The following is an 18540-nucleotide window of genomic DNA, read 5'->3' as shown; positions in this document are numbered from 1 at the left end:
TGGATCAGTAGTTGGACATCCCCCGAGGGGTCCCAGATTGGAGAGAGTGCAGGCTGGGCTGAGGGACACTCCCCCCCCCAACCCCCCAATTGCACGAATTTCATTCACCGGGCCTCTGGTTGTCATATAATTGTAGTATTTTCTAATAATCCTTTCTATTTCTGTGGTGTCAGTTTTGGGTCCTCTCTTTTTTTTCTTGGAGAGTCTGGTTAAAGGTTTACCAGTTTTGCTTACCTTTTCAAAGAACCAGCTCTTGGTTTCATTGATCTTTTGTTTTGCTTTTGAGACTCTATTTCAGACTATGGTCTTTATTATTTCCTTCCTTCCTTTGGGCTTTGGTTATTGTTCTTTTTCTAGTTATTTTAGGTGTACGGTAATACTATTTTAGATTTTTCTTATTTCTTAAGTTAGGCCTGCATTGCTATGAATTTCCCACTTAGAACTGCTTTCACTGTGTCCCATATATTTTGAGTTGTTGTGTTTTTATTTTCATTTGTCTCAAGGTAACTTTTTATTTCTTCCTTGATCTTGTTAAGCCATTCATTGCTTAATACACGTTTTTTAGCCTCCATGTGTTTGTGTGTTTTTCTGTATTCTTTTTGTGACTGATTTCATTTCATACCATTGTGACTGAAGAAACTTAGTGTAATTTCAATCTCCTTAAATTTATTAAGACTTGTTTTGTGGCTTAACATGGTCTATCCTCAAAAATGTTGCATATATGCTTGAAAAGAATGTATACTCTGCTTCACTAGGGTGAAATGTTCTAAAAATACCAATTAAATCAGTCTGTTATAATGTATCATATATGGTCACTCACTGTTTCTTTGTTGACTTTCTATCTGGATGATCTACCCATAGGTATAAATGGGCTGTTAAAGTCCCATACTATGACTGTATTACTATCAATCTCTCCCTTTATGTCCCTCAATATTTGCTTTATATATTTAGGTGCTCCTGCATTGGGTGCATTACAGTTTATAACAGTTATATCCTCTTGATGAACTGATCCCTTTATCGTTATGTAATGTCCTTTGTTGCTTATTTTATCTGATGTAAATATTGTTACTACAGGTTTTTCCCCCCCGTTTCCACTTGCATTAAATATCTGTTTCTACCCTTTTACTTTGTACATGTATTTGGATCTAAAGCCCATCTCTTGGAGGCAGCATATCTATGGGTCTTGTATTCTTATCCATTCAGCCACCCAGTCTTTTGATCAAAGCATTTAACTTATTATTGATAGGTATGTGGTTACTGCCTTTTTAATATTCATATTTTTAATCTTTTTTTCTTCTTCTTAAAGAGCCTTTAACATTTCTTGTAATACTGCATTAGTGGTGATGAACTCCTTTAGCTTTTGCTTGTCTGGAAAACTCCTTATCACTCCACTGATTCTAAATGATAGCCTTGCTATGTAGAGTTATCTGGGCTGTAAGTCATTAATTTTCATCACTTTGAAAATTTCATGCCAATCCATTCTGGCTTGGAGAAATCGGCTGGCAGTCTTATGGAAGCTCTCTTGTATGTAACTACCTACCTTTCTCTTGATGCTTTTAAGATTCTCTTTGTGTTTAACCTTTGGCATTTAATTATGATTTGTTTTGATGTGGGCCTCTTTGGAATCATCTTGTTCACAATTCTGCACTTCCTAGACTTGTGTGTCTATTTCCTTCACCAGATTAAGTTTTCCATCATCATTTCTTCAAATAGGTTTTCAATTCCTTGCTCACTCTCTTCTCTTTCTGGCACACCTATCGTGTGAACCTTTTCAGGATTGAAGTTGTCTGAGAGGTCCCTTAAACAAGCGGTCGCCAACCTTTCGTACCTCACAGAGCACCAGTGGTCCAAGGACCACCGGTTGGCGACCACTGTTCCAAAGGTTTCCTTAACCAGCGGTCGCCAACCTTCCGGACCTCATGGACCATCAGTGGTCTGTGGACCACCAGTTGGCGACTCCTGCCTTAAACTTTTTTCTTTTTCTTTTTGCTGTTCTGATAGGGTGTTTTCTGCTACATTGTCTTTCAAATCACAGATTAGATCTTCTGCTTTATATAGTCTTCAGTTGATTCCATGTAATATATTCTTCATTTCTGACTGGTTCTTTTTATGGTTTCTATGTGTGTGTTTTTTAATTGATTGATCTTTAGAGATGGGGGAGAGAAGGGAGAGATGGGCGATAGTAGAGGGGGAGAGAAACATCAACTTGTTGTTCCAACTATTTATGCATTTCATTGGCTGATTCTTGTATGTCCTCTAACCAGGAATGAAACCCACAGCATTGGAATATTGGGACAATGCTCTAACCAACTGAACTATCCAGCCAGGGCTCTTATGTCCTTTTTAATATTTCCTAACTTTCTTATTGAGCTCATCTCTTTTTCCCCTAAATTCATGGAGCATCTTTCTAACCAGTGTTTTGAACTATGAATCTGGTTAGATTGCTTGCCTCCCTTCTGCTTCGTTTTTTCCCCCTTTCTTCTGGAGTCCTATTCTTTCATTTGGGACATGTTTATCTCATTCTGGCAGCTTCTCTTTGTTTTTACCTATTAGGTAGATCTTCTCCTTTTCCTAGTCTTGGCTGGGTGGCCTTATGTAGTAGGTGTCCTGTTAAACCCAGTGGCACAGAAGCTGTGGTCACCTGAGCAGGTGCTTCAGGGTATCCCTTGTGTGGGCTGTGTATGCTCTCCTGTTGTGGTCGAGCCTTAACTGCTTTCAGCACATCAGTGGGTAGAATTCATCTTCAGGCTGACTGGCCTGAGGACTGGCCAGAACTAAAGCAGATGAATGGTTGCGTGGACTGGCCAAACAGAATGGGATTTGTTGTAGCAGGGCTTTGGTGCCCATTAAGTCCACCTTTCATGTGTGTTGTTGTAGAACTAAATGGGTGGTACTCTGGTGTGATGTGAAGCTAATCACTGGATATGCTGATTCTGAGGAATCTTGGGAAGGACTCTGGTGCAAGCCCAGGTCAGACCCTGCCTGTTGCTGACTTGGCGCCACCTATAAAAGCTACAAAGTGATCCACAATTGATAGCTGCTTGTGCTGGGTTTGGATGTGCCTCAGAGAGGCTATGCTTCAAACCAATGCCAAACGGCCACTGGTGCCAGGCTGGGGGCCACTTAACAAGGGGTACAGTGGCATAATGATGCAAGTGTTGCTTGTTTGGGGTTTGTGGACTTTTCAGAGGTTTTAGGAATGTCCAGTAGCATGGGTTGGGGACAACTACCTATAATAGCTGCTGAAAGAGGTTCCAGCCTGTGTGCAAGTTGGGTAGGGTAGATTCTCAGGGAATCACCAGGGTGGGGTGAGTTTGATGGAGTCTCAAATTTGGCACCTGACTACTGAGTAGGAGGCGGGCTCAGCAAAAGAATTTGGCACCCCTCTGTTGGGAGGACTCAACAAATTAACTAAATGGTAAAGAGTGCTGCCCCTCCAGCCCTCACCATGAAGCCAAACATTGTTTCTCCCCATATGTCCCTGGTGCTTTTCCAGCTGCTACCCATTGCTAGAGGTCAGAGCAAGTGCATTCTTCAGCAAGTAAGTCCATGTGTGGGCCATATAAAAGGAACACCTGGGCCTCCGGCAGCCCTCTGTCTCACCCAGACAGAATTCCCAATGATTTTCAGAGTTAGGTTGCTGTTGGAACACGTTCCCAGCACTGGTGGTCTGGGTTCAGGTTGCCTCATGTGGGGGTGGGACCCCTAACTCAGTAAGACCTCCACTGCCAAGACCCCCCCTCCTGATTCTTAACCAACACATGCAGGTATGTACCAGCCTGTTTCCCATCTCCACCCCTCCTAACAGTTTCAAGTGGTTTCTTCTTTATATACATAGTTCTATTTAGCTAGTCTTCAGGCAGTTCTCAAGGGTGATTCTATAATTTAGCTGAAATTTTGATGTGGTCATAGGAGGAGATAAACACAGTATTTACCTATTCTGTCATCTTGACCAGAGTCTGACAATTTTTTCTTTTAGTGTTCTAAAGATATTGCTCCATTATCTTCTAGCTTACATTGCTTCTAATGGAAATCTGCTGTTACCCTTATCTTAGTTCTGTTTTTCTTTGGCTGCTTTTTTTATCACTTGTTTTAAGCAACTTGCTTATAATGTTCCTTGGTGTCATTTTTATTCATCTTATGCTTATTGTATTTCTCAGTTTATATCTATCAAGTTTAGAAATTTTGGGGATTATTTCTTCATATAATTTTTCACTTCATCTTTTTTAAAAAAAATCCTCACCCAAGGTTAAGTTTTTATTGATTTTAGAGAGGGAGGGAGGGAAAGAGAAAAAGAGAGACAAAGAGACATCGATGTGAGAGAGAAACATCAATGGGTTGCCTCTCATACACTCCCCGAATGGGGATTGAACCTGCAACACCCAGCCTAACTAGTAATCTAATCTACCACCTTTTCGGGGGACAAGATGATGCTCAACCAATTGAGCCACATAACCAGGCTCAGTTCATGTTTTTAAACAATTCTCTTTTCCCTGTTTTTCATTTTAGGTAGTTTATACTGCTATGTCTTCATGTCCACTAATCTTTTCTTCAGTAATGTCTAACATGCCGTTAATCTCATCCACTGTGTTGTATCTTTGACACTATAATTTTAATCTAGAAGACACTTCTACTTAACATGTTCAATCTCTCCTCTAGTTTCTTCAGTGTATCCAATACAATCATAACTATTTAAATGTTCCTGACTATTTAAACCTAAACATCTAGGTTCACAACAAAAGGATTTGAATTCCTCTTTAAAAGCTACTGGTTTAAAATAACTTTACCATATTTAATATTTTTCCTCCATTAATTACTTTCAAAAAGAAAATTTTATAAGAAAGTCAAGAAACATTTCTGTATTTTCCATGAAAAAAAGTTTGTACAACCCAGTATTGTAATGTGCTCACTTCTGAAATAACCAAATTCTTTGTTTATAAATCTACACCTATGCCTGAGTTAAAAATTATCTAAACAAGCTCTTATTCCCTCATCTTTTTTTTTTTTTTAAAGAACCTTCCTTCTCTTTACTCTTTCAGCTTAAGTTGAAATTTACCAACTTTTTTAAAACATTAGGTTCTAATATTAAAATGGAGGGTAAAAATATCCAGGTATTTGAGACTGTTTTATATTTGCAAAGAAACCACTTTTATATTCGAGATTTACAAAATAAAGTACACAGACAATTTTATGTCCTAATTGGCACTTAAAAGTTGAGGATGACTTGTTATAATAATCACTTCTTTAACCCACTATAGCAGGGGTGGGCAAACTTTTTGACTCGAGGGACACAATGGGTTTTTAAACTGGACCGGAGGGCAGGAACAAAAGCATGGATGGAGTGTTTGTGTGAACTAATATAAATTCAAAGTAAACATCATTACATAAAAGGGTACAGTCTTTTTTTTTTTTTTTAGTTTTATTCATTTCAAACGGGCCGGATCCGGCCTGCGGGCCGTAGTTTGCCCATGGCTGCACTATACACAGCTTTAGACCCAATAATATACTAAAATGGCTATTTTTTATTTGTTTATTGATTGTTTGAGAGAAAGTAAGGGAGAGAAACACTGATGTTAGAGTGAAACATTGACTGGCTTTCTTCTGCACATCCCCACACCCGGTATCAAGCCCACAACCTCCGCACGTATCCTGACTGGAATCAAACTGGCAATGCTTTGGTGCACAGGATGACACCCAACCAACTGAGCTATACCAGCTAGAGCTGACATGGCTATTTTTAAAAGTACCAATGACTTCACACAACAATTGGAGGCTTTTGTGAATGAAAGGAAGATGTGCTATTAAAAACTACACAGGAAAAACAGACATACTAGTAAATCAAGGCTTTCCAACTAGCAAGTATGGCTCAAAAAAGGACTAATCATAATCACCAAATTCAAACCCTCTTCTTTTTCATTATTTTGTTACATCACAAAAGCTATACATTTTATACAGTACTGGAAAACATACAGACATTATTTTTAACTCTTACTCCTGCCCCCAAATCCAATTCCCATTTCTACAGCTACCCTCTGTGGGATGTACCCTTTCAGACTTCTTCTCTGCACTTATCTGTATATGAGGCTTTCTGGCAGTAGTTGTTACATAAATGAATTCACATGTACTGGTCAGTGTCTTGCTTTTTCGTGTAAAATATCATTAAAATTTTCCTATTTTCCTAAAGAACTATTTCTGTATCTATTTCATTTTTTTTCATGGCTGCCTAATATTCTACTGTAAGGGCATACCATTATTTCACTATTCTAATGAATGCTGAGACAGATTGCTTCTATTTTTCTTCATACATTTCTCCCTCTGGAGGGAATAACCATGTAACATTCTCTAGGAACCTGTCATAGCATTTCTGTACTATAGATATACAGAAGTATGCACTTTAAAAATTGATAGATACTGCCAAATTTTTCTCCTAAAAAGATGAACCTATTTATACTCATTCAATAGTTTAATGCATACTTTCCAATTTGACACTAATAAAATTTTCCACATTTTGCCAATTTTATTAGTAGTAGTAAATATTTTTTTGGAATCCAATTTCATTAATGTTGTAATTTAAATTTCTCAGATTACTGGTGTGGTTGAGTATCTCTTCAAAACTTTATAGGCTAGTTTTCTACTTCCATGATTTTCCTACTTACATTTTTTCTCATTTCCTACCAGGTTGTCTTTTTCAAACTTAGACACACCTTGCAAACTCTGAATATTTAATTTGTCTATTACATGTCAAAAAGTTTATCACAATCTATTGCTTGCCTTTTTAACCAGTTAACTGCCACGGTATTTTAATTTAAAAAGGTCTGCTGCTTGCGTCTATTTATAGACGCTTATGGCAGTTAAATGATTAAAATGGCATTTAAGTTTTATGTCTCACCTGAAAAGACTTTCTTTACCCCGCTCCCATAATTTTTAGTTCACTTCTCCTAAAAGTTTTGCCATTTTGTTTTTACTCTCATATAGTTTTCCCCTTTGATCTATTAATATAGTGAATTACATTAATATGTTTTCTAATACTGAATCAATATTGCACTACTGGGATTCAACATATCAGAACTGGTGTAACTTAATAACTGAAAGTCCAGGCTCTGGAGTCAGAATTCCTGAGTTCAAATCCCAAATCTATCACTAACTAGTTATATGATCTTACAATGTTATTTAACTTCCCCATCCTTCAGTTTCCTCATTTTTAAAATGGTGACAACAGTATATACATCAGAGGGTTGTTCTAAGGATTCAGTAAATTGATACATGTAAAGTTGTTTTCAACAGCACCCAGAATATAAGAATTGTTTAATACATATTCTTATTATTTACTAAGTGCCTTATATTAGCCAGGCACACGGCAGCATTGCTGGAGTTGGCAAAGTAAGGCCTGTGGGTTAAATGTGGCCTTTTGCCTGTTTTTATAAATGAAATTTTACTGGAACACAGCCAAACCAGGTAAATTCTATACCTGTAGTCATTTTTATGCTCCTACAGCACAGTTAAGTAAATGCAACAGAGTCCATGTGGCCACAAAGCCTAAAATATTGGTTTATTTGTTCCTTTACAGAAAAAAAATTGCCAACCCCAGAACTGTTCAAACTCAGAAAGTTCATAGTTTAATAGTTAAGAAAGACAAGTGAAGAAATATAAATGTTACAGTATGATAAGTACTCAATCATGATATTGTGTTACTATGGGAATATAGTAATTCAATACTAAATGACAGGAAGGATTCACACAAGTGAAGAGGCAAAAGAAGAGATATTTTATTTACTTTTAATTATTTTAAAATATGCATTTGTTTACATGTCTTTATCTCTTATCCTAGTGTGTGATTTACCAGAGGAAAGGGAGTATGACATTCATTTTTCTGACATTCATATTCTAATATCTAGGACATTTAAGATTTTTAACAAGTGATAGATGGATAACAATGGTGAAACAAAAATAGAATACCTAGATTGCAATGATTAGACACGTGCGACTAAGTTCTAGATATAAATATTATATGGCAAGCATTTTACTTGCCATATTAAATAGACTCTCTTTTTTAATTCTTATAATTACCAATTCTTCTTAGATCCTATTATTATCCTTGCCTAAAGGGAAGGAATTAAGACTCAGAGAGGTAAATTGCTCATTTATACATAGTCAGTAAGAGAAACAGCCAGCACACACACCCAGATCTCCTTAATGCAAAACACATGCCCTTTGTACTACAAAAAGTTGGAGAGCAGTAGGAAATAGATATAGTCACAGGATGTCGACAGAGTATAGACTCAAATAGAGAAAGAAGTCATTATAATTGATGCAACAGGAATTATGGTGTGATTTTAATTTCTAAACTTAAAGGTGAGTGGGAAAGTGAATTGTTAATTTCTCCTTATAGCAAAAATTTGTTTAAATAAACTTTTATTAGGCAGCACTTTATGAAGGCTATACTTTATTATTTTAAAAAATATATTTTTTTATTGATTTCAGAGACAAAGGGAGAGGGAGAGAGAAATAGAAACATCAATGATGAGAGGGAATCATTGATTGGCTGCCTCCTGCATGCTCCCTACTGGGGATCAACCTGTAACCCAGGCATGTGCTGCCCTTGACCAGAATCGAACCCGGGACCCTTCAGTCCGCATGCCAATGCTCTATCCACTGACCCAAACTGGCAAAGTTTGATACTGCCTTAAAACTTAAGAGAACATACACATTTATGAAGTATAGAAAATGCTAGTATAAATAAAAATACAAAGTTAATTTGGGCGTTTGTTTGGCTTTAATGCTTTTAAAAGGAAAAAAAGCACCACTGATTTTATCCAGGAAGCTCTCCATCCTATACATCTCTACTTTTTCCAGCACTTAATACTACCTCTGATATACATAATGTATTTGCGTTTTTCTGATGACACAAAATACAGAGTAACCCTAGCCAACTGATTCATGCAACCATAACTCAATGCACCACTATTCACCTGACAATGATTAAGTAAAACACAATGTGCGAAAGAAAACAGAAAGCCTTAGAAATACACATCTATAAATATAGAAACTTCAAAGAGATAGCTCATGTAAATGAATTTTCAAAATTACTGATACCTTTAAATCACCATAACTTATTTTTAAACAATCGTAATGGAAATATTTATTTTTTTATTTTTTAAATATATTTTATTGATTTTTTTACAGAGAGGAAGGGAGAGGGATAGAGAGTTAGAAACATCAATGAGAGAGAAACATCGATCAGCTGCCTCCTGCACACCCCCTCCACTGGGGATGTGCCCGCAACCAAGATACATGCCCTTGACCGGAATTAAAGCCACAACCCTTGAGTCTGCAGGCTGACGCTCTATCCACTGAGCCAAACTGGTTAGGGCCATAATGGAAATATTTAAAAAGATGTCTAGGTCTTTCTTCTCTGCCTTAATCTGCACACAATATAACCTTTTCTGATGACTCCAACTCATCAATGTAAATATCAATTACTAGGGGCCCAGTGCACGAATCTGTGCACCTTGAAAGGAACTGTGGGCTACAAGGTTCCTTTCCTCCACGTACCCACCCGGCCCCTCCTGCCTCGGGCCCCAGTCCCGTCTGCCAGCAGCCCTGCTCCCGCTGCTGCCACTCCCAGGCACTGACGGTGCCAGCCCTGCTTGCACCCGCCGACAGCGTGGAGCGAGTGGGACCGGAGCCAGCACCAGCAGCAGGTGCAAGTGGCAGCTGCTGCTCTGATCGCCCCTCAGGAACAGGGGGAGGTGGAGAAGCCCTCAGGGGCAATCGGGGCTGGCAGCCGCCACTCACACCCACTGATGGTGCTGAGCGATCAGGGCTGGCAGCAGGTGCAAGCGGCGGCTCCGGCGCTGGCAGCCGGTGTGATCAGGGCTGGTGCTGGCAGCAGGTGTGAGGACCAGTTGGGACTGCGGCACAAGGGAGCAAATAATTTTCAGTAACCACCAGAGGCTTACCCCAATGACAGTGACCGGTGCCCTACCTTGGTCTAGCACCCCCACTCACCTGCTCCACCATCCCACTTAGGGCAACACCCGCCATGTTCTGCACTCTGCCACCGGCTGCCAACACCCACCATGTTCCGCGCACACCCCCTGGTGGTCAGCGCATGTCATAGCAACTGGTTGTTCTGCCATTCTGTCCATCTGGTACACGAAATTCATGCACGGGGTGAGGAGGTGGGGTGACTCAGCCTGGCCTGCACTCCGGGGGATGTCCGAATGCCGGTTTAGGTCCAATCCCTGCAAGCTTGGGCCGAAACCGGCAGTCAGACATTCCTCTCAGAAACCCAGATCACTGGCTCCTAACCGCTCACCTCCCTGATCGCCCCTAATCATTCGCTTGTCTGCCTGATCGTCCCTAACCACTCTGCCTGCCTGCCTCACTGCCCCTAACCACCTCTGCCTCGGCCCCCGTGGCTTCGTCCAGAATGATGTCTGGAAGGCCATTCAACTGTCTGGTCTAATTAGCATATTATGCTTTTATTATTATAGACTAGAGGCCCGGTGCACAAAATTCATGCATATGGGGGAGTTCCCTCAGCCCAGCCTGCACCCTCCCCAATCCAGGACCCCTCGGGGGATGTCCGACTGCCTCTCGCAACCTGGGACCGCTGGCTCATAACTGCTCGCCTGCCTGCCTGCCTGATCGCCCCTAACCCCTCTGCCTGCCTACCTGATCGCCCCGAACTGCTCCCCTACTGGCCTGATCACCCCCAATGCTCCCCTGTTGGCCTGATTGCCCCTAACCACCTCTGCCTTGCCATGCACCCGGGACCCAGGATTCCTTCCTCCGGCCGGTCGCAGGCACCCGGGACCCGGGCTTCCCTCCCTCTGGCTGGCTGCAGGCACCTAGGACCCAGGCTGGCTTCACTAGGGCCAGACACAGCCACAGGGGATCGTGGACTGGCGGCTTCACCCAGGCCGCAGCCATAGGCACCCGGGACTGCAGGGTAGGCAGCTTGTCCCTCTCCTGGGCAACAGGCGCTGGTGCCCGGTACCACAGGGCAGGCAGCTTGTCCCTCTCCCAGGCCGCTGGCGCAGCTGTTGGCACCTGGATCCACGGGGCAGGCGGATTGTCTCTCTCCCAGGCTGCAGGTACAGACACAGCTGCTGGTACCCAGGACCACAGGGACTGTGTGGGATGCAGACTGTCCCTCTCCCGGGCTGGGCCACAACCCCAGCAGCTGGTACCCGGGACCGTGGGGCAGGCAGATTGTCCCTCTCCCGGGCCACAGGCACAGGCACGGCCACAGGCATAGCCGCAGCCGCTGGCAACCAGGACCGCGAAGCATGCAGCTTGTCCCTTTCCCAGGCCGCCGGCGCAGGTGGGCCTGCTGGGCGGGTGGCTTGTCCATCCCCCGGGCCGCAGCCTGGTTGGTTCCCATTCCTCTCTTGCAAGCTCATTTGTGCCTGGTTGGTCCCTATTCCTCTGTTGCAAGCTCATTTGTGCCTAGCTGGTCCCCATTCCTCTCTCACGAGCTCATTTGTGCCTGGCTGGCCCCCATTTCTCTCTCCCCAGTGTTGAGTGTCTGACCCATTACGTGTGACGGCTTGAGGGCATGACGACCATTTGCATATTAGCTCTTTATTATATAGGATTAGGCTAACCTATAGTGAGCCTTCTTAGAGTTTTTGAGGGTTGTCCAATTGTTTTGTTTCTTCACTAACTCACCCTAAACTACTTTCAAAAACAAGGTTTCCTACTGTCTGCTCCCAGCACCCTAGCCAAAGTTTCTAAAATGCCAGTTGTAGTTTAAAATATGTACCAAAACAGGCAGTTCATATACTTAACCATACACAAATTTTAAATCAGCCTGGATGTATCAATTTTCACTGCTCTAAGGCCTGGCTCAAAAGTTTTTCTTCTTGCCCTAACTGGTTTGGCTCAGTGGATAGAGCATCAACCTGCGGACTAAAAGGTCCCAGGTTCGATTCCGGTCGGGGGCATGTACCTTGGCTGCAGGCACATCCCTAGTGGGAGGTGTGCAGGAGGCAGCTGATCGATGTTTCTCTCTCATCGATGTTTCTGGCTCTCTATCCCTCTCTCTTCCTCTCTGTAAAAAATCAATAAAATATATATTAAAAAAAAAGTTTTTCTTCTTTCGCTTCCTAGTTCTAAGACCTAATCTGGGTTGTTGCTAGAGGTATGGCCACAAAATAACAATGACAATAGTAGTTATTTCTGCATATTTTTATTTTTACTATAACAGGGGAAAATACAAATGACATAACAAAACACACTAAACCACCATTTTGACAAATGATATAAGGCCCCTCACGTATGCTATATGGACAATTTTCTAGACAATTATTAGCCAAGGGTCAGCAAATCAGGCCCACTGGCCAAACCCTACCCAAAGCTGACTTGTTTCAGTTTGGCCCTTGAGGTAAAGATGTTTTTTGTTTTTAAAAGATTGTAAAAAAAAAAAAAAACACAAAAAAAGAACATCCAACAGAGACTCTAAGGGCCCACCAGGCCTAAAATACTACCTCCCAGTCTACAGAAAAAATTTGCCAAACCTCGATCTAAGCTATAATAAGCAAACACATATAAGACATCCCTTATACATAAAGCTTAAGCTGTGAATATGTCAAAGTAGATGTATCGTTGTTTCAGTGATGGCTTCATCATGATACAGCCAAACTGTCTTGTCCAGCCCTGCCTATTCCTCTCTTGAGCATGCCATAAGGCTTAGCCAAAATCTCTACCCTTCTTTCGTTCTCTTAATACTTTTTCTTGGATGTTCTCAGAATGGTCTCCTTGCTGCTAGTACCAGCTATATCTATTAGTCTTTTTAGGAATGTCATTCCTTTTCCTATCTAAATCTTTCCTTAAGCTTCAATTCTGACTTCCTCTGATTGCCTTTCAAGATCTTTCTAGCCCTCTAGTGGCCCTCATTCTCCTTTAAATTTTAGTCGTTGCTACAGAACTTAATAATACCATGTTATTTTTTGCTAATGATTTCCCATGTGTTAATCTAGTATCCCCAACTAATTTGTAAACTACTTGAAGGAAGGAAACACATCACACTGCTTTTATCTGTATCTCCATTTTAATAATAGTTCATCATCTTTTAAGCACACGTCATCTCCCAAGTGTACTTCTCTATCTTGGAGAAAAATAGCCTGAGGGCTGGGTAAAGGGTAGTAAGTGACTGGAAATATCAAAAGATGACACCCACAAAAGAACTTGATGGAAGATCATAGGGTTACACTGAGAACTTAGAAAGTGTATGTGATAAAAAAGCAAAACTATAATAGGGGGAGAACAGAGAGATAAGGATCAAGAGATAAAAAGAGACCACTAAATAATACTCTAAAATAAAATGAGCCCAAAATATTAAGAAAATTATAAAAGCTCTTAATCATGTAAAAAAAAAAAATCCACCCGAATTCAACACTATTAGACATTCATTGCTTTTTAAGAAGCAGCTCTTGCCCTAGCCGGTTTTGCTCAGTGGATAGAGCATGGGCCTGCAGACTGAAGGGTCCTAGGTTCAATTCAGGTCAAGGGCACATGCCTGGGTTGCTGGCTTGATTCCCAGTAGGGGGTATGCAGGAGGCAGCTGATCAATGATTCTCTCTCATTGATGTTTCTATCTCTCTCTCCCTCTCCCTTCCTTTATGAAATCAATAAAAATATATATATTTTTAAAAAGGCAGCTCTTGACATTGATATCCAGAGGGGCCATTTTTAATTTTTATTTTCTTTTTAGCAAAGTCTTAAACTGAGGCAGTAAAAGATTCAATGGGATAGATAAGCACAGTATTCTACATTTCTGAATTTACAATATTGTGAATTTATCTGAAGTTTCCTAGAAAATGCTAGGAATATAAAATATACACAATCATTTATCTTTTGATTACCTGACTAATAAAATGAAAAATCTTGTGCATATTCCTACATCACTCTTAAAGATACCACCTAGATTCATTTTTATGTAAAAAGCACCAAAAACATTTTTCAAAAAGACTTTTTAGATTACTTCAAATTGTAATTTAAAAATATAGGCAAAAACATAAGGTGCATAAGCCTTGGATGTATAAACATTAAAAAATACAAATTTTTAAAAGAAGCTTAAGTACAGAGATGGGACAAAAGTAAATTTACAATTGTGAGTACAAGAAACACAGTTTATTCTTGTATTGTTATTTATTATTTATTGTATTATTTTCCATACAAACTGTAAATCTACTTTTACCCCACCCTGAGACTAGACTAAAAATTGACAAATTATAAATTAAATGCTCTTTACCTAAGTAAAGCCACAAAAGACAATGAGAATATTAATCGTGGATCCCTTCTCTTTTTTCTGGGTTTTATAGTCTCTTGACCTGACCTATGCCTAGCTAGTCAGAAAACGGGGAAATTTTTTAAATTAGTAATAAAATATGCTTAGTATTATACTGTAGAAATTTCACAATCGAAACAATTATTAAATGCATGGTAAAAGAAATCCACTCTCAATTACCCATATGAAGAGGGGAAGTGATAAAACAGATGATACCAAAAGATATCATAGAATCAAAAGATAATCCTAGAATCAGTTTTTTCAAAGCCATATCTTTACTTTGGGAGAAGCAAATTACCTTCATAATTATGTTTGACTGAAGCCAGTATTAACCAAAAGTTTATTTTTCCTGAGTATTAAATGATTCTGAGGAGTCAGACAAAAGGAAAAAGAGAGAGTTAATTCAGAAGCATACAGGTGGCTAAAGGCAGCCAGACTGAAATTAAAAAAATTTTCAGTTAATTTACACAAGAAAACTGAGATGATGTATATAGGAAAGGAAAATAATATAGTAAAATATACAGTGGTAATGCTAAAGTGTTTAAATATAGAATTTTTAATAAAAATTTTGAACAAGATTTTTTTCCTGTCAAATCATCAACCCTTCTTCCCACTAACTAGTATTATTACTGATGGCAACAATATCAGCGGGCTAAAAAGCTGAAAGCAAAACTGTAGGTTCTATATTATAAAAGATGTTTTAAAAATACTTCCTAGCATTGTTTTCTGTGAAGTCCACCATCTGTCTCAGTGGGCACTTTATCTCATGACATGAGAAAAGTCAATTCAACCAAGAAAATATCAAAAAGGTAGGGACTCATTTCTCTTGAATATTTTTAGGTGAATTAAATAAAACTTGCACGATGGCAAGAATTACAGATTTAACAAATACATAAAAACTAAATATTCATCCAAACACAAGCACGTAGTCACAAAACTCAGTGAGTTTCTGCCTAACATATGGTTCCAACTCCTGAGGAGCATATGTTTAGCACTGATGCTGGTAATGGCATGGTGATAAAATATTATAGCAACAGCTCAGCTTTTGCTATTTCATTCTTATAATACAGAAAAACTTTGGTTTCAAGAACTATAAACACAGACCACAGTTAAGCAGCAAATTAATTATGTTGCTCACTTTTAAGAGTCCTCGGTGAACACATACATGAGTGAGGATTATACTGTAAAAATAAATCTTGTCAGCCTGTTATTCTTAATCGATGCGGAGACACAAAGCTTTTCACAAAATCTCACAAAAGACAATTTCTTAATTCACGGTTCTTAGCACCTCAGCAATCATTACGCACCCCCTCCCCCCCAAAAAATATCCCAAGGCTTTGAACGCAATTTAATAAAAGAACGATGAACGACTACCTTAATTAATTAAAACAGCCGCCGCGATTTCACGACCAAATCATTTGTTCATTTTCCTTTACCGAACGCTGGATGTCCCTCCACAGCCGTCTCAAAAGTTCAGCGATGCCGGCTGCTGCCAGGGCGAGGGCGGCCGCCCGTCTCCCTCCCGACGGAACAGGTGGTACCTCCGCCGGGCGGAGGGACGACCAGGTACAACCCACCGAGACCAAACACACAGGGCGGGTTTTCGAGGTTTTAACCCCACGCTGAGCGGGGAAAATTCTCTTCAGAAACGCGTTTCAAGTCCGGCGGCTGCCGGGAGGCCAACACCGAAGGCGCGGCGGCCGCTCCCGATCCTCTGCCCAGGGCCCCTCTCCCGCCCCCGCACCCCCAGGAGCGGCGCCGCGGGCCCGGGGGGCGGGAGGGGGGCTGAGTGGGGGGTCGGGGGTGTTGCCCGCGCCCCCGCGCCGCCTCCTCAGGCTGGTGGCCGGGCCGCGCCCCCGGAATCGCCCGGAGGTGAGACCCCCACCCGCAGGTGTCCCGCCGGCGGCCGGGTCCCGCGCGGCCCCCACTCCCCTCGGCCCACGACGCGCCCACAGGACGGGGAGGTCCAGGCCCTCGACGGCCCGAGCCCCGCTCGGCGCACCGGCCCCCGCAGCCCCAGCCTAACGGTTTCCGTGAAGCCGGCCGAGGGGCGGGGCGGGGGTGGGTCGGTCTTCCCCACCTTCCCCGAAGGGAGTGCCCGCGCTCTCACCTCCGAGTCACGCCGCTTCGGGGCGGAGGAAGGCGGCTACCCTGGCGCCTCGTCTTCGGTGACTGGCCGCTCTCGCTCCGCCTCAGAGGCAGAGCCGGCTCGGGGGCCGGCGCGCTGACTCTTGGGGTGTCTTCCCGGCTGTGACGGCGCCGCCTCAGCCCCGCTCTTCGCTCCCTCTCCGCGCAGCTCCCGCTTTCTGTTTCACCCGAGGGACCACGAACGCCGCCGCCGCCATGCTTACTACGGAGCCGGGAGGAGGAGTCCGGCGTCGGCGCGCCCAGTGCGGCTGCGCGAGCCCCGCCGACGGCGCCCCCGGCGGCCCGGACTCCGCGGCCCCGGGTCTCTCCTGGGAGCGCGAGCCGCCCGCGGGGCCGCGATGTCCGAGCGCCCCCTCAGCTCCCCGCCCTCCGAGGCTGCAGGCCCTTTGCCGAGGCTCGGCTGCGCCTGGTTCTCGAAGCCTCTGCCGCGGCGGGACCCGGGCCACACCGGGGAAATGTGGCGTTAGTTGAAGTTCCCGGGGCCCCTCACAATTCTCAGCCCAAATTGCAACCCCCCGCCCCGCCAACCCCGCTTCCCGGGACGCGGCGGGTCCGCCTCTTCACGAAAGCTCGCGAATTTAACGCGGGGCCCGTGCCCGTACGGACGCTCCCCCTCGGGATAAGGAGACGACCCCGGTGGGCTGGGCGCCTCCAGCCCTGAGCGCTTGCCGCCCGGGACCTCGCTCGCCAGCAAACACACTTAGGTGTTTACTTCAGTCGGAGACGTGGGAGGTAGTTCCTGGGTCTGTTCCCCAGTCAAATCGCGTGAAAACCCACGACCGTACCTGAGTTTGGACCACAGCGCGAAGATCTACAGGTGAACTCGGCAGCGACCGCCCCACCTCGGCTCCGGGGGGGCGCTGCGGGCCGCCTCGGGAGCCGCCCGCGGGCCGGCGGCGCCTACTTCCGCACTGAGCCCCGGGGGCTCGGGAAGGGGGGTCCTGGAGCGCGAGCCCGGCCCGGCACTGCTCCTGCCACCGCCGTGCCGGACGCCACCAGGGTCCCTGTTCTGGCTTGATTTCACTGTTATTTTTTTAAACGGGGCTGCCTTTTAAAAGAACAGTATTTTTATTTTAACCTTTTCACAGAAATCCTTTCACAAGGTACTCCCTGCCTAGATTCTTAAAGAATACGATGATGGATGAAATCCTTTGTTGATGACTGACCCTTCCATTCCATGCCGTGGCCTTGCGCTTAAGTCCCAGGGGATTGCTGAAATATGTAGGATCCTCACTCTAGTGATCTCTCTTATTTCCTTTGGCATGTCCTCATCTCCTTTTCTAGTGACTGTCACTGCTTCTCATCTCTTCATCTGCTCCCCCCTTTCCCGCCCCCCCCCCCCTCCTTCCTTTCATCCTTCCTGTTTTACTGTTTATTTTTTATTATTTTCTCCTTTCTTGACTGCTTTTCTTTATGGCTCCAGGTGATGAATAATCAGATGTTTCCATCTACATCCAGCTAATGGAAATTTTTTTCTTCCCATCAGTAAATAGGACAGTGACTCTACATCAAGTGGTATCTTAAGATATTTTTATTGCTGTTCATTATCAAAAGTTATTTTCCTGTGAGAGGTGTTTCCTTTTCTTTAATTTTCTTTAAAAATTAATATATTTTTAAATTTTTTATTTTAATTAAAGTAGATATACAACATATTAGTTTCAGGTGTACGACAGCATGGTGATTGAACATTTATATGCCTTATAAAGTGACTACCACAATATGACAAGTAACCAACTGTCATCAGACATAGTTGTTATATTATCTGTTCTATTCCCTATACTGTACATTATATCCCTGAAGCTTATTTTATAACTGGAAGTTTGTACTCAATCCCCTCCCCTTTTCTTAGCTTCTAGATTTGGACCTCTTTCAGACAAAATTGCTGGAAAGCTGATCTCTGAATAACTAAAACATAACTCCATATTGTTTTTAAGTATGAGGATTTAAAGCATTTCTTGGGCATACCTATTACATGTGTATATAAACAACAAAGAACAGCTATTTTGAAAGAGAATAAGACACAATTCAGGAATATCATTGAAGTAGACCTAGAGATGGTAGTTAACAATGTACAATGCTGTAAGCGAAGTCAAGTG

The 18540-nt window shown here is 42.7% G+C and overlaps 1 protein-coding gene across 1 annotated transcript in view; it reads right to left on the bottom strand.

Moving 5' to 3' along the window:
• Window positions 1-17351, bottom strand: part of FNDC3A (fibronectin type III domain containing 3A) — a 219592-nt gene extending 202241 nt beyond the window's left edge. The window contains exon 1 of the mRNA XM_081082785.1: window positions 17230-17351. The gene's annotated coding sequence lies outside the window, so the exon portion shown is untranslated. The remainder of the gene's footprint in view (window positions 1-17229) is intronic.
• Between the last annotated feature and the right edge of the window lie 1189 nt (window positions 17352-18540).

Source organism: Myotis nattereri (assembly GCF_964212035.1).
Source record: "Myotis nattereri genome assembly, chromosome: 2".
In the NCBI taxonomy this organism is placed as follows: Eukaryota; Metazoa; Chordata; class Mammalia; order Chiroptera; family Vespertilionidae; genus Myotis; species Myotis nattereri.
Note: the sequence above shows the minus strand (reverse complement) of the source record. Positions and strands in the feature narration are given on the sequence as shown.